Here is a 12,337-nt window from a genome sequence, read left to right on the forward strand (position 1 = left end):
TCAGAGTCTGACTCTTGTTGGTCCTGGGAAGCCCCTCCTAATCTCTCCCAGTGCTGTGTGTGGTCCCAGTCACCTGACCAGGAGGGAGGGATACTTTAGCTCCAGAGTTTAGTACTTTAGGCACACTGCTGCAGCCCCAAAGGGCTTCAAAAACAGAGTTTTCCAGGTGGGGGTGTAGTGGGGGTGGGTGGGTGGGGAGAAGGAGGGAGTGGGGAGGGGTGGAGGTTGGTGTTGGAAGGAAGGAGGATCTTTGATTACAGTCCTTCCCAGGGAGGTGTGGAACATGAAGCAAGTCTGGCCAGTAACACTGATAGACACAGGCAGAGGGGAAGAGTTTGAACCTGAGAGACATAGAACACAGAGATAGCCAGAGAGGTCAAGTCAGGGCAGAGATGAAGAGGCAGGGCTACCCACAGACAGAATGGGGGTGGGATGGGAGCACAGAATAGAGGGATAATGACAAGAAAAGAGGGAAGGGTCAGTAGAATGAGATGCATGTGGCAGAGGAGCCAAGGACAGAGCATGTGGCCCCTGCAGTTGAAAGCTGACTCTGCCCTGCAAGGTACCAGGCTGGGCCCTATAGAATTCATCTATGGAGCAATGAGGATTCCAGACCTGAAGATGGAGCATGCCATAGTATTGGAAGTAATGAGAAATCACATCCTAGTATTTTTCAGATCTCTCTCTCTCCCTTTCTCTCTCTTTTTCTCTCTCACACACACACATAAAGTCATGCATGTGTTTGCATGAGTAGACAAATGTTTACACACTTGTGCACATGCACACAGATAAAATATCCCATATGCACACAAGTAAAGTCACATGGAAGCACATACATATATTAATACATAAAAACACACATGAACACATAAACACATAGGTACATAGGTAAATAAATGCATGTACACATATATATGCAAATGCACAAATACACAAAAATATAGGTTCACACACATGAACATACACATTTGTGAGTACATTCAAATAGGAAGGTGCACACACTCACAAATCCATGCTTACACAAGTACACATGGGAACATACTAACTGTGATGCATGTTTAGATATGAAGACATATCCCAATACATATCCCAATACATATACACACAGAGGCACAAAACACATACATGAATACACACATGCAAGCAGACGTACATAAACGTGTGGATCTGCACATGTATGTCTACACATAAGCATAAACACACATGCAATACCTTGTACATGTGCAGGCATCCATATACAAACATACATGCATATGCACACACAGATCACATACACAAATGATTACATATGTGTGCACATGTGCATATATTTACCCTCACACATGCAAACAAAACAAATATATGCACGCACACTCTTCCTTCTCTTCCTCCTTCTTTTTGCAATAGAGTCTCACTGTGTAACTCTGGCTAACCTAGAACTCACAGAGATCTACCTGCATCTGCCTGTCAAGTTCTGGGGTTCTAGGTACAAGTTCGGCTGGAGGACTTTTCAATTTACTTTTTTTTTTTTTTTTTTTTTTTTTGAAACAGCAGAGTTTCTTCATGTAGCCCTGGCTGTCATGGAACTGGCTTCATAGATCAGGCTGGCCTCAAACTCAGAGACTCACCTGCTTCTGCCTCCTGGGTGCTGGGACTAAAGGCATGCATCACCACTGCCTGGCCTTGGAGGACTTTTTAAACACTTGAAGGGGGGAAGCAGAGGTTAGAATGCTTACTCTCAGCCTCTTAGCCCTTGGGGAAAATGTAGTAGTACTAATTGAGCACCTACTGTGTGCTTAGTATTTTTATACCCACGGTTACATTAAATCCTTCCTAGACACTTTCACTGTGCTGTAGAAAAACTCCGGCCCAAGGAATGGGAACAACAATGGCAGGGCCATACTGTGATGGAAGCACAGGTAGATATGGTCTTGTGTGGCAGGAGAGTAAAGAGAGACCGTAAAGGCTGGCATGAGAGCTGAGAGGGAGTGACAACCACGAAGGAAGATGGAAGGTGAGTGCAGAGGGGTCAGGCAGATTTAAGGGCAGTTGGAGAAGAGATGACGGTTGGCACACCTGGGAGCTGGGACCCTCCTGGGATGGAGGCTGGTCAGTTCTTGCAAGGCAATCCTCAAACTCCTCCCCCACCCTTCCTCCTCTGTTCTCGATGCACACCCCACGGTCTGCCAGATCATGGAGAGGACTGGTATTGGTCTCAAAGGGCTGCCTAGCAGCTGGCTAGGATGCCAACTGGTTATTTATGAGATGGGTGGAACGGGCAGAGCTGTGAGGTCACTTCTGTGTGCTATCCAGAAGCTTGGGGGAGGGCTCCAAGTTTCAGGGTTCTGAGGTGCCCACATATCCAGTCTGTTTCAGAGAGTGGGTGGTATGGGTATGTGGTTGACCAGTATTCAGTGTTCATTTACCACCTAGTTCTTTCTTGTGGTCCTGTGGTCTTGGGTGGATGCCGTGCTTCCTGCTCCAGAACCTCAGTGACTCACACATGCACACGCTCTCACTTTTGCTCTCTGTCTCTGTCTGTCTTTCTCTCTGTCTTTCTGTCTGTCTCTGTCTGTCTTTCTCTTTGTCTCCCTGTCTCTGTCTTTCTCTCTATCTCTCTGTCTTTCTCTCTTACTGGGTAGCCAGAGAGAGCGAGCCTGGGGTTGGATGGAGGGGATCATGGCTCCTCACAGCTATGAGTCAGGATGTTTGTTCATTTCTGGCTTAAAGGGTGTCTATCCACTTGCAGGAGGTGGGAGATGCGGAGACAGTGAAGCCAGCAGTGATGTAACTTGCAGATCCCTGCTAAGCCAACTCACTTCTCTGTGCAGAAGATCATTCACTGCTCAAGGTGTCTAGAGCCCCCCTCAGGGCCAAGGAGAGGCTCCAGAAGAATCACAAGCACACAATAATGTGTGCAAGGTATGAGGTGAGAACACAGTACCCTCCACCCACAGATACACAATGGACATTCATTCGCTCTTGCTGACTTACTTAACAAATACTGGTGTGATGCTTATTAAGTGCCAGGAAGCATCTTGTCGAGAGCCACACTACGCTATGTTTGGGGGCCAAAATGTCGCAGACCGCTCTATCGATATTGGAACTGGCACTGCCAAAAGCCTTGGGGGCTAAGTTGTTAGAGCCCACACTGCCCCAAGCTGCTCCAGTCTGCTGGTTGGGGTTCAGCAAGAGAGAGAGAGAGAGAGAGAGAGAGAGAGAGAGAGAGAGAGAGAGAGAGAGAGAGGACGGACACGAGGAATGGAGACCAGACAGAGTGTGATTCAATCCCATTTATTCTTCAATCTCTCTTCTTCTCTCCAAGTCCCTAGTCTTGAGTTCCTAGTCCCTAGTGCCCCCAAGTTCCAAGTTTCCAGTTCCAAGTTCTAGTCTCAAGTCTCATCCAAGTACAAGTGTCTAAATAATCTCTTCTGTCTGCCTCTCGCCTTTTATAAGTCTCACTTCTAAGCCACGCCTTTAAGTCACGCTCTTAAGTCATGCCCTTAAGTCTTATCACACCTTTAAGTCACTCCTTTAAGTCTCACACCTTTAAGTCTCACACACCCAAGGGAAAATCCTGGTTATCTAAACCAAGATGTTATCAGAGTGTGCTCAGCTGTTGTAGGCTATTGTAAACAAGTCTCTTGTCAGGGTACATGGCTCAAGATGGCTGCAAGGATGATAGCCACCTTCTGTCGGCTCCCCACAGCATCTTAAATGTTTTACAAAACTCACTTGAACACCATACTAGCCCTAAGAGAGCACTGGCATCACCTTTGTTTTACAAAGGGAAACCAAGGTCCAGAGATGCCAAACAACTTGCTCAATGACATCCAGCTAGTGAATGGCTCTGCTGGGATTTGTATGAGTACATTTGCCCTGGAGTAGTTCATTTATTCATTTAACATGTGCCTGCAAAGAGCTTTCTGTGTGGCAGGCATTGTGCCCATGGGAAGGAGCCCAGCTTGCACAGGGTGGCAGGAGAGGAAGTTAGGACTGGAGTTGGGCCTGCAGGGGTATGAGTTTGGGCTGTTGCCACACTATGAGCACGATTAGATCACTATTGGCTTCTTGTCCTGTGTAGGCCAGTCAGTAGCACCGATGAATAAACTATTTAAGAGGGAGTATAATCCTGGAGTCATTTCAGACTTGGGTTGAGCCTCGACTTGCCATTCAGACTGTGTGATTTGCACAAGTGACTTTGTCCCTATGAGGCTCAGACCCCACCTCTAAAAAACATAGTTAGGCTTTTACTGCTGTGAACAGACACCATGACCAAGGCAGCTCTTATAAGGACAACATTTAACTGGGGCTGGCTTACAGGTTCAGAGGTGCAGTACATTATCATCAAGGTGGGAACATGGCAGTATCCAGGCAGGCATGGTGCAGGAGGAGCTGAGAGTTCTACATCTTCATCTGAAGGCAGCTACCAGAATACTGACTTCCAGGCAGCTAGGATGAGGTTTTTTTTTTTTGTTTTTTGTTTTTTTTTTTTTTTTTTTTTTTTTTTGGTTTTTCGAGACAGGGTTTCTCTGTATAGCCCTGGCTGTCCTGGAACTCACTCTGTAGACCAGGCTGGCCTCGAACTCAGAAATCTGCCTGCCTCTGCCTCCCAAGTGCTGGGATTAAAGGCGTGCACCACCACTGCCCGGCATTAGGATGAGGGTCTTAAACCCATAGTGACACACCTACCCCAACAGGGCCACACCTCCTAATAGTGCCTCTCCCTGGGCCAAGCATATAAAAATCATGATAGAGACTGTGCTGGCTAGTTTTATGTCAACTTGACACAAGCTATAGTCATCAGAGAGGAAGCAGGCTTAATTGAGAAAATGCCTCCATAAGATCAGGCTGTAGGCAAACATGTAGGGCATTTTCTTAATCATCTTAATCAGTGATCAATGGGGGAGGGCCTGGACTACTGTCAGTGGGGCCATCTGGGCTTGTAGTCCTGGGTTCTATAAGAAAGAAGTCTGAGCAAGCCAGTAGGGAGTTCCTCCATGGCCTCTGCATCAGCTTCTCTGCTCCATGGCCTCTGCATCAGCCCCTGCTCCATGGCTTCTGCATCAGCTCCTGTTCCATGGCTTCTGCATCAGCCCCTGCTCCATGGCTTCTGCATCAGCTTCTCTGCTCCATGGCCTCTGCATCAGCCCCTGCTCCATGGCTTCTGCATCAGCTCCTGCTCCATGGCCTCTGCATCAGCCTCTGCTCCATGGCTTCTGCATCAGCTCCTGCTCCATGGCCTCTGCATCAGCTCCTGCTCCATGGCTTCTGCATCAGCTCCTGCTCCATGGCCTCTGCATCAGCTCCTGCTCCATGGCCTCTGCATCAGCTCCTGCTCCATGGCCTCTGCATCAGCTCCTGCTCCATGGCCTCTGCATCAGCTACTGCTCCATGGCTTCTGCATCAGCCCCTGCTCCATGGCCTCTGCATCAGCTCCTGCTCCATGGCCTCTGCATCATCAGCCCCTGATTCAGGTTCCTGCCTTCTTTGAGTTCCAGATGAACAATGATGTAGACTTGTGAGCCAAACCCCTTTCTTCCTCAACTTGTTTTGGCCCCGGTGTTTCATCATATTGATGTGGACAAGAGGTATAATTGGGGCGTGCAATTGGAGATAGGGCTTTATATCTTAGCCAGAAGCCTGAAGTGTCTTTGATCCTGTCATGGCTGGAGTAAAGAAAATGCTGTTGGTGTGAGGGCTTTGGTTTCTGGTTTGGTTCCTAAATGGCTTTAGGCTTAAGCTTCAGAGAGAGTTCTAAATAGCCTTGGATGCTTTGGACCCCACCTTTGTTTCCCTGGTGATATCAATATTATTCTTCCTTAGAATTTAAATTACCATATGAAAAGGTGGAGGATGAGGCCCATTAAGGCAAAGGTACTTCCTTCTGGGAAAAAAAAAAAAAAAGAATCTAAGTATCTACTTTTCTGGTCCTGGGAGGAGACCCAAAATCCTCTGGGCCTGTCCCTAATGCAGCTGGTCCTGTCAGTTACTTGGCCGTGAGGGCAGCCTCTCTAAATCTGAGTCACCTGGAGGAGACGTGTTAAGCAGAGGGGATGATGAATTATCTTAACGAGATAATATACTTTCCCTTCCCAGAAGCCCAGCCCTCTAGACAGCTGCTTACAGAGCTTCCACCAGGCACCACTGTGGAATCCTGCCATGCTTGCCCACGCATCTGAGCCGTAACATAACGTGTAACTTTTTTCTTATTTCTTAGGTACTGGCTAAAGCTGAGCAAGCTTTCCCAGACCTGGGGCTTTCTCACTGGCTCTCTGAAGCCGCCCCCTTCCTTTATGCTTTGAGGCTGCTTGCTGAAACCAGTTGTAAAAGAAATGACTCCTGCCTCCTCTGTCTCTGTGTCTGTCTCTCTATCTCTCTGTCTCTCTGTGTCTGTATCTCTGTCTCTCCTCCATCTGTCTTCTCCTGGCAGCTGCAAAGATTTATAGCTTACCTGCCCTGTTGTTTCTCTCTTACACTCTAATAAAACTCAAGCCTCTGTTTTAGTCTGTTTTTTACTAAGGAGACTAAGAAGCTAACAGAGGGAACCCTGGTTTCGCCCTGTAACACCATGTCTGGTCAGCGTCTAGTTGTCCGTGTGAGCCTTGGCTACTCTGCAGATGTCCTCTCCTGCTCCAGCCCTAACAGGAGGTACCAGAGAGCACAGCCTGGCCCTCAGCATCCCCAACAAACCATCCTCAGTCTCTTGTGGGCAGAGAAGAAAAGGTCCTGGATGCTACAGTAGGCTGGGCTCTCCTCAACTTGTTCATCTCTCTACCCAGGCCCAAGGCCAAAGGCTTCCTTCCTTCACCTTCCAGCTCTGGGGTTGCCTGGAGGCAGAGCCACCTTGCCTCTTAGTGTACACCCGTTCTTTCCTTGTTGCCTAGAGGGAGAGGGGAACCCCAGTTGTTGTTGTCTGCCTTTCTTCCTTCCTTTTTTAATTTGACTTAATTAAGTGCAAAACTGTGTGTGTGCATGTTTGTGTGTGCATCTGTATGTGAAGCCTGAGTCTGACACTGGCTATCACCCTCAATTGCTTTTTGCCCTATATTTTTTTGAGATAGAGGCTCTCACTGAGTCTGGATCTCACAGATTAGACTAGTCTGTCTGGCCAGTTAGCAAGCATCAGGGATCCTCCTGTCTCTGTCTGCCAAGTGCTGGAATTATGCACATGCACTGCAGTCCCAGGCTCTTTATGTGGGTCCTGGGGAATCTGAACCAAGTCACTAATGCTTGCAGGACAAGTGCTTTACCAAGTACTGTCCAAGCCATCACCTCAGCAAACCTGGTCTTCTTCTGTTGATAGCGACACTAGGGTTTCTTGTGGAAACACCCTGTTCCCAAATCTGTCATGCAGAAGGCACAGTCTAACACTAATCAGCCAGAATAATCAGGACATTACATCTTCCGGGAGATAGCAGTTGGTTCAAAAGTGGCTGCTGGAGCTAAGACCAAACAATCAAAAGAGTTTCACTTCCTGGAGGCTGTTAGGAGAAAGACGTCATCCTATCTTATAGGGCAGGCTGTGAGGGCAGGGTGAGCTTGGAGATACTCAAGTCCAGGGAGAGAGGGGGAATGAATATGAATTTGAATGTAGCCACATCTGTCCTCTGATTTTCAGCATCTTTGCCAAAGTGACCCTGAATGTCTGTCTCTTGCATTGAAAACAATCCCAGCTTCTCAACCCCACCCCACTCATAGGTGAAACCCCCTAGTCGAAGGGCTGTTTCGGAGATTAAGAAGCTGGTGTAAGTGAGAATGTTTCCAGGCTATATATGGCTAAATGGCGCCGAGCGATTAACAAAGCATTAAAGCTGGGACACATTCCGTACATGGGGTGGGCCAGTCCACTTCTATCTGAAAGGCTCCAGACAGTGGACTTGTAGGGCTCTGGCCTGGGAATTGAGGAGTTGTTTGGAGTATGAATTCTTGCCCTCTAAGTTTCTAAGCCATGGTGTGCAAGTTTGCCAAGGATGAGGTGCCCTGTGTCTGGGCATGGGTGCTTCTTACGTGATTGGTCCATCTTATAAGGGGCCACAGGGAGACACGGAATCCTGCTACCTGCTGGCAGCTGAATTGAACTTTCTCTGGGCACTCTTGTCTGTGCCTCACGGTGGTCCTGCTATTTTTGATCCTCTTCCTTTGTCTGAAAAGTGTGACTCGCCTCAGAACTGCAGCATCTGATTGGCTCTGTGTTCACTAGAGGAGTCAGCCCACACCAGAAACACTCCTTTTGGCTTTCGGCAGACATCTGATAGCTGACTGTGCAGCTCCATTACAAACTTCTTGTTCTTTGCTTGCCTATTGCAAAACTCCATTTCCCAGGCTCCTTTGCAGTCAAGGGAGACCATGTGACACACTCTGGCAGAAGAGAAATATGTGGAAGTCCTTGGGGGTATCTGCTCTCTTCCCAGCATTTCCACACTTGGAGCAAGGTGCCTGGGGATAGCGATGCAGACAGAGCCAGCAGAAGGACTGACTGAAGAGGCCCTCCTCATGACACGACTGTACATGACTGGAATCTCTTCCTTGGCACTTCCTGCCATTTGAGATTCTCCATCTTCTTTTTTGATTAAATCTCCCACAGATGGGAATTTTTGTCATCTGCAACTAAAAGTAATCCTGACACAGGAAGCTGGCATATGCCTGCCATCACTCTCTCTAAAGTTCTCTTGAGATATTCATGATCTAGGACCACAGTGACAGAATTGGATTCATTGTATAGTTATTACTTATAATTATGACACCAAGTACTGGTTATTTCCCAAATGCCTCCTCTGGGGGCTATGAATTGGGCTAAGTGACCTCCTTATCATGGTTATTATTGTCTTCGTTGCCCAGTGAGGAAACTGGGCTCAAAGACATCAAATGAGCTACCCAGAATCACACAGCTCTCCGGTGCAAGCCAGGCTCTAAACCCAGCTGGGCCAGTCTCTGGGGCTCCCCCTGCCCCCTGCTCAGCAGTTCAACTACAACAGACTTCTTTACCAAGTAGGGAGACTGAAACCCAAGAGGGAGGGTGACTTACTCAGGGATGCACAGAGATTTCAAGGGGTTTAGTTACAAGAACTCAGATCTTCTGGGTTCTCCATTCCATGGCTCTTTAGGCCATGGTAGGGCTGAGGGCAGTGGGAGCGATGGAAGGTTCTAAGCAGTTATAAGGGTAATTCACACATCCAAGGAAGGCTGTGGCAATATTTCTTCTTCAACTGTGATTGGGGTAGGGTGGGGCAGAGTGGCATTTTACAGTCACAGTCACCTCTTGAAAAATCTGGTCCCTTACACACACACACACACACACACACACACACATACACACACACACACACTTATCATGGCTTCTCTGTCACAGGCAATGGAACCTCTATGATCCTAGGAACTGATAACTGATTATCTGTAGACTCCTCGGATGGTAGGAGCAGGGTAAGGAGGATATTGGTAGAAAGGCCACTGGGCCGATCACATGGTGAGAGCTGTCCTGACACTGCAGTGGAAACTTCCCAGATGAACAGAGAACTCTCCACACACCAGCTGCCTGCCTGCCTGCCTGCCTGCTTGCTCTGCTCATCCCTGGCAGGATCTGGTTGTTTGTCTCTTGGAGACTCAGGGCTGGGAGTCCAGAGAGACAGGGATAGAATGTGGCAGGGTATTAAACCTGTAAATTGAAATCCAGCAGATCAGGGCTCCAATGTCAGCTCCATCACCAATAGCCTGTAGCTTCTAGCAGGCCAGTTTTCCCATTTATAGAAATAGGAAGAACAAAACCTACCTCGTGGGGCTGTTGGGAGTTACAAAAGAGATGCCGCATGGAAGCCCACAGCATTCTGCCAGCGGTTTACAAATTGCTATGACAATGGCTGTGATTCCTCCTTTCCCTCCTCAACTTAGTCAAGGTCCAGAGGAATCCTTGAGTCTCTGCGTTTCCTTCTGCATCCTGGTGCTTTCCTCTCAGAGCTGTTTTGAGGATTAAGTAAGAAAGACAAACAAGTGGGTTTTGTGGCTTTTAATCCTTGGCTCTCTGGTGGATTGAGTTGTGTAACTTAATGAGACACCCCCACCCACCCCCCAGCTACCCAGTACCGTGCAGGGTTTCTGTTTTTCTCTTAGTGTAACCTTGAACAAACCACTATAGTTTTGGGCTTCAGCTTTTTTTTTTTTTTTTTTTTTTTTTTTTTTTTTTTTTTTTTTTTTTTTGTAAATGGAGATGACACTATTGGATTCATAGGACTATTGAGAAAGGAACACACATGCGCGTGCCCGCTTTCGTGTGTGTGTGTGTGTGTGTGTGTATGTATGTGTGTGCGCGCACATAAACACACATACATGCATGCATCTCAGATATATACATAGTAGGTACATAAGAAATGTTATTTTCATCATCTTTAATACAGAGTGAAAAGTTGGCCCTGAGCAGGTACAGGGGAGAGGAAGAGACCTTTACACAAAGCCAGTCCTGCTCAGGTAGGAAAGAAGAAGAGGCAGCGGAGAACCATTGCTGAGCTTCCTCTCAGTGAAGGCTGGATGCCCACATGGAATGGCTCTTGCTGTGCTCAGAGAAGCTCTTGCAGAAATGAAAGTAGTAAGCTCATTTTTTTTTGGATGGGGGAAACTGAGGCCCACAGAAGGCTGCTGAAAGTTTAGGTCTGTGGTGAGAGTGAAAAGCAACCAGGGTTTGGGACCGAGATTTGAAGAGATTTGAGACCGCTGACTACAGAACTTTCCTGTTCTGTGAACCAGCGGCAGAGGTGGGGTGGGTGGGGCTGGGCTCATGAGTGATTCAGGTGAGAGTCAGCTTGGGATTTCCAAATGCTGGGTGGGACCTCCCTAGTAACATTTAGATGTGGGCTAGGTAGGCAGGAGGACATGTAAGTGGTATGTGGCAGGGGGTGGGGCACTCAGAGAAACCTTGTCACCCACTAGGGGTGGAATGGGTGCCGGTAGGGAAGTGGAATCTTGCTACTTTGCCTCAGAACACCTCAAGGTTCTTTGATCTGTTCCGACGCCGTCCAGAGATGCCTGTGAGATTGTTGGGAGTGCTGACCAGTGTGTTCAGTGGGAAACTGAGGCAGGGAAGGACATTTTTGTGGTTACCCCAGCAGATAGATGGACTAGCTGGCACCTTGATGAACTTGGCTCTGGTCCCCTCAGTCACATGAGTTTTTCCTGTATATTATTACTTAAACATTTTTATTTTAGATTATTTTTATTTTATGTTGTATAAGTGTTTTGCTTACACACACAAATATACATAATACACACACATATGCATACACATGCACACACACACACACACACACACACACACACACATATGCACCATAGGTGTGACGGGTGGCCAAAGAGGACAGAAGAGGGTGTCAGCTCCCCTGGGACTTGAGTTAGAGGCAGTTGTGAGCCACTGTGTAGGTGCTGGATACCCAAGTCTTCTGCAAGAGCAGCAAGTGCTCGTAACTGCCCTGCCATCTCTGCAACCCCTTTCCTGGATTGTTCACAACAGTGTTTATTCCACACAAGCAACCAGCCTCTTGTGACATTTTCAGTCAGCCGGACCCTGTGCTTGGGTTTAAGGAAGCCAGAGTGACCACAACAGCGACAACTCAAGGGGAAGGGAGGAACAATTTTGATCTAGCACCACCTTGATGTGGAGGCGGGGACAGAACTTTCTGTAGGAGAGAAGAAAAAATGATGCGTCACATGACCTGGAGTAGAAGAGACAATCTCAACAACTGGAGGATTGGCTGCCCTCTACAGGGTCCACATTCAGGACATTGGCTCTGGACCAGGAGAGCAGGGAAAGGTGGCCCTGGGTTGTGAGCCTTCTAGCAGAACAAGGATGTTCCCCAAACCTGAGGCTTCATCTGCATGTTGGACTCTTTCTTTGAGTGTAGCCCTGGCTATCCTGGAACTCACTCTGTAGACCAGGCTGGCTTCGAACTCAGAAATCCTCCTGCCTCTGCCTCCTGAGTGCTGGTCACTGTCTGACCCTGAGTGTCATCCCTAGCAGCAGCCAGCATCTAACTGTTCTCCGCCTCTCTACCCATACTCCAGGTCAACTGGTCAAGAGCTGGCATCTCAGCCACCATGTCCCTTGTCTACTTCTTCCTCTGCTCCACCTGCTTGGTTAGGCTTGGTCCCTGGAGGCCTGTATTAGCACCCTGGCTGGTCTCTTGGCCTCTGGCTTCTCCAGTGCACCCACCTTTCATCAACTGCACACTCCCATTGCATCCCCCCTTTACTGCATCCATCTTGTGATGGCATGATGGGCTGCGGAGTGTGGTTACAGCAAGGGCTAATTTGCTCTCTATTGGCGTGGGACCTGACCTCGCTCCCCACTCGGTCTGATTATCCAGGTGTTCAA

At 48.1% G+C, this 12,337-nt stretch overlaps 1 long non-coding RNA gene across 1 annotated transcript; it reads left to right on the forward strand.

Moving 5' to 3' along the window:
• The first annotated feature begins 246 nt into the window (after window positions 1–246).
• LOC143441133 (uncharacterized) lies at window positions 247–3,023 on the forward strand. The gene is made up of 3 exons (XR_013108353.1): window positions 247–1,701; window positions 1,817–1,993; window positions 2,729–3,023. It is a non-coding gene; the product is annotated as an uncharacterized LOC143441133 (long non-coding RNA).
• Window positions 3,024–12,337: the final 9,314 nt, after the last annotated feature.

This window comes from Arvicanthis niloticus, chromosome 2 (genome assembly GCF_011762505.2).
Source record: "Arvicanthis niloticus isolate mArvNil1 chromosome 2, mArvNil1.pat.X, whole genome shotgun sequence".
Taxonomy (NCBI): Eukaryota; Metazoa; Chordata; class Mammalia; order Rodentia; family Muridae; genus Arvicanthis; species Arvicanthis niloticus.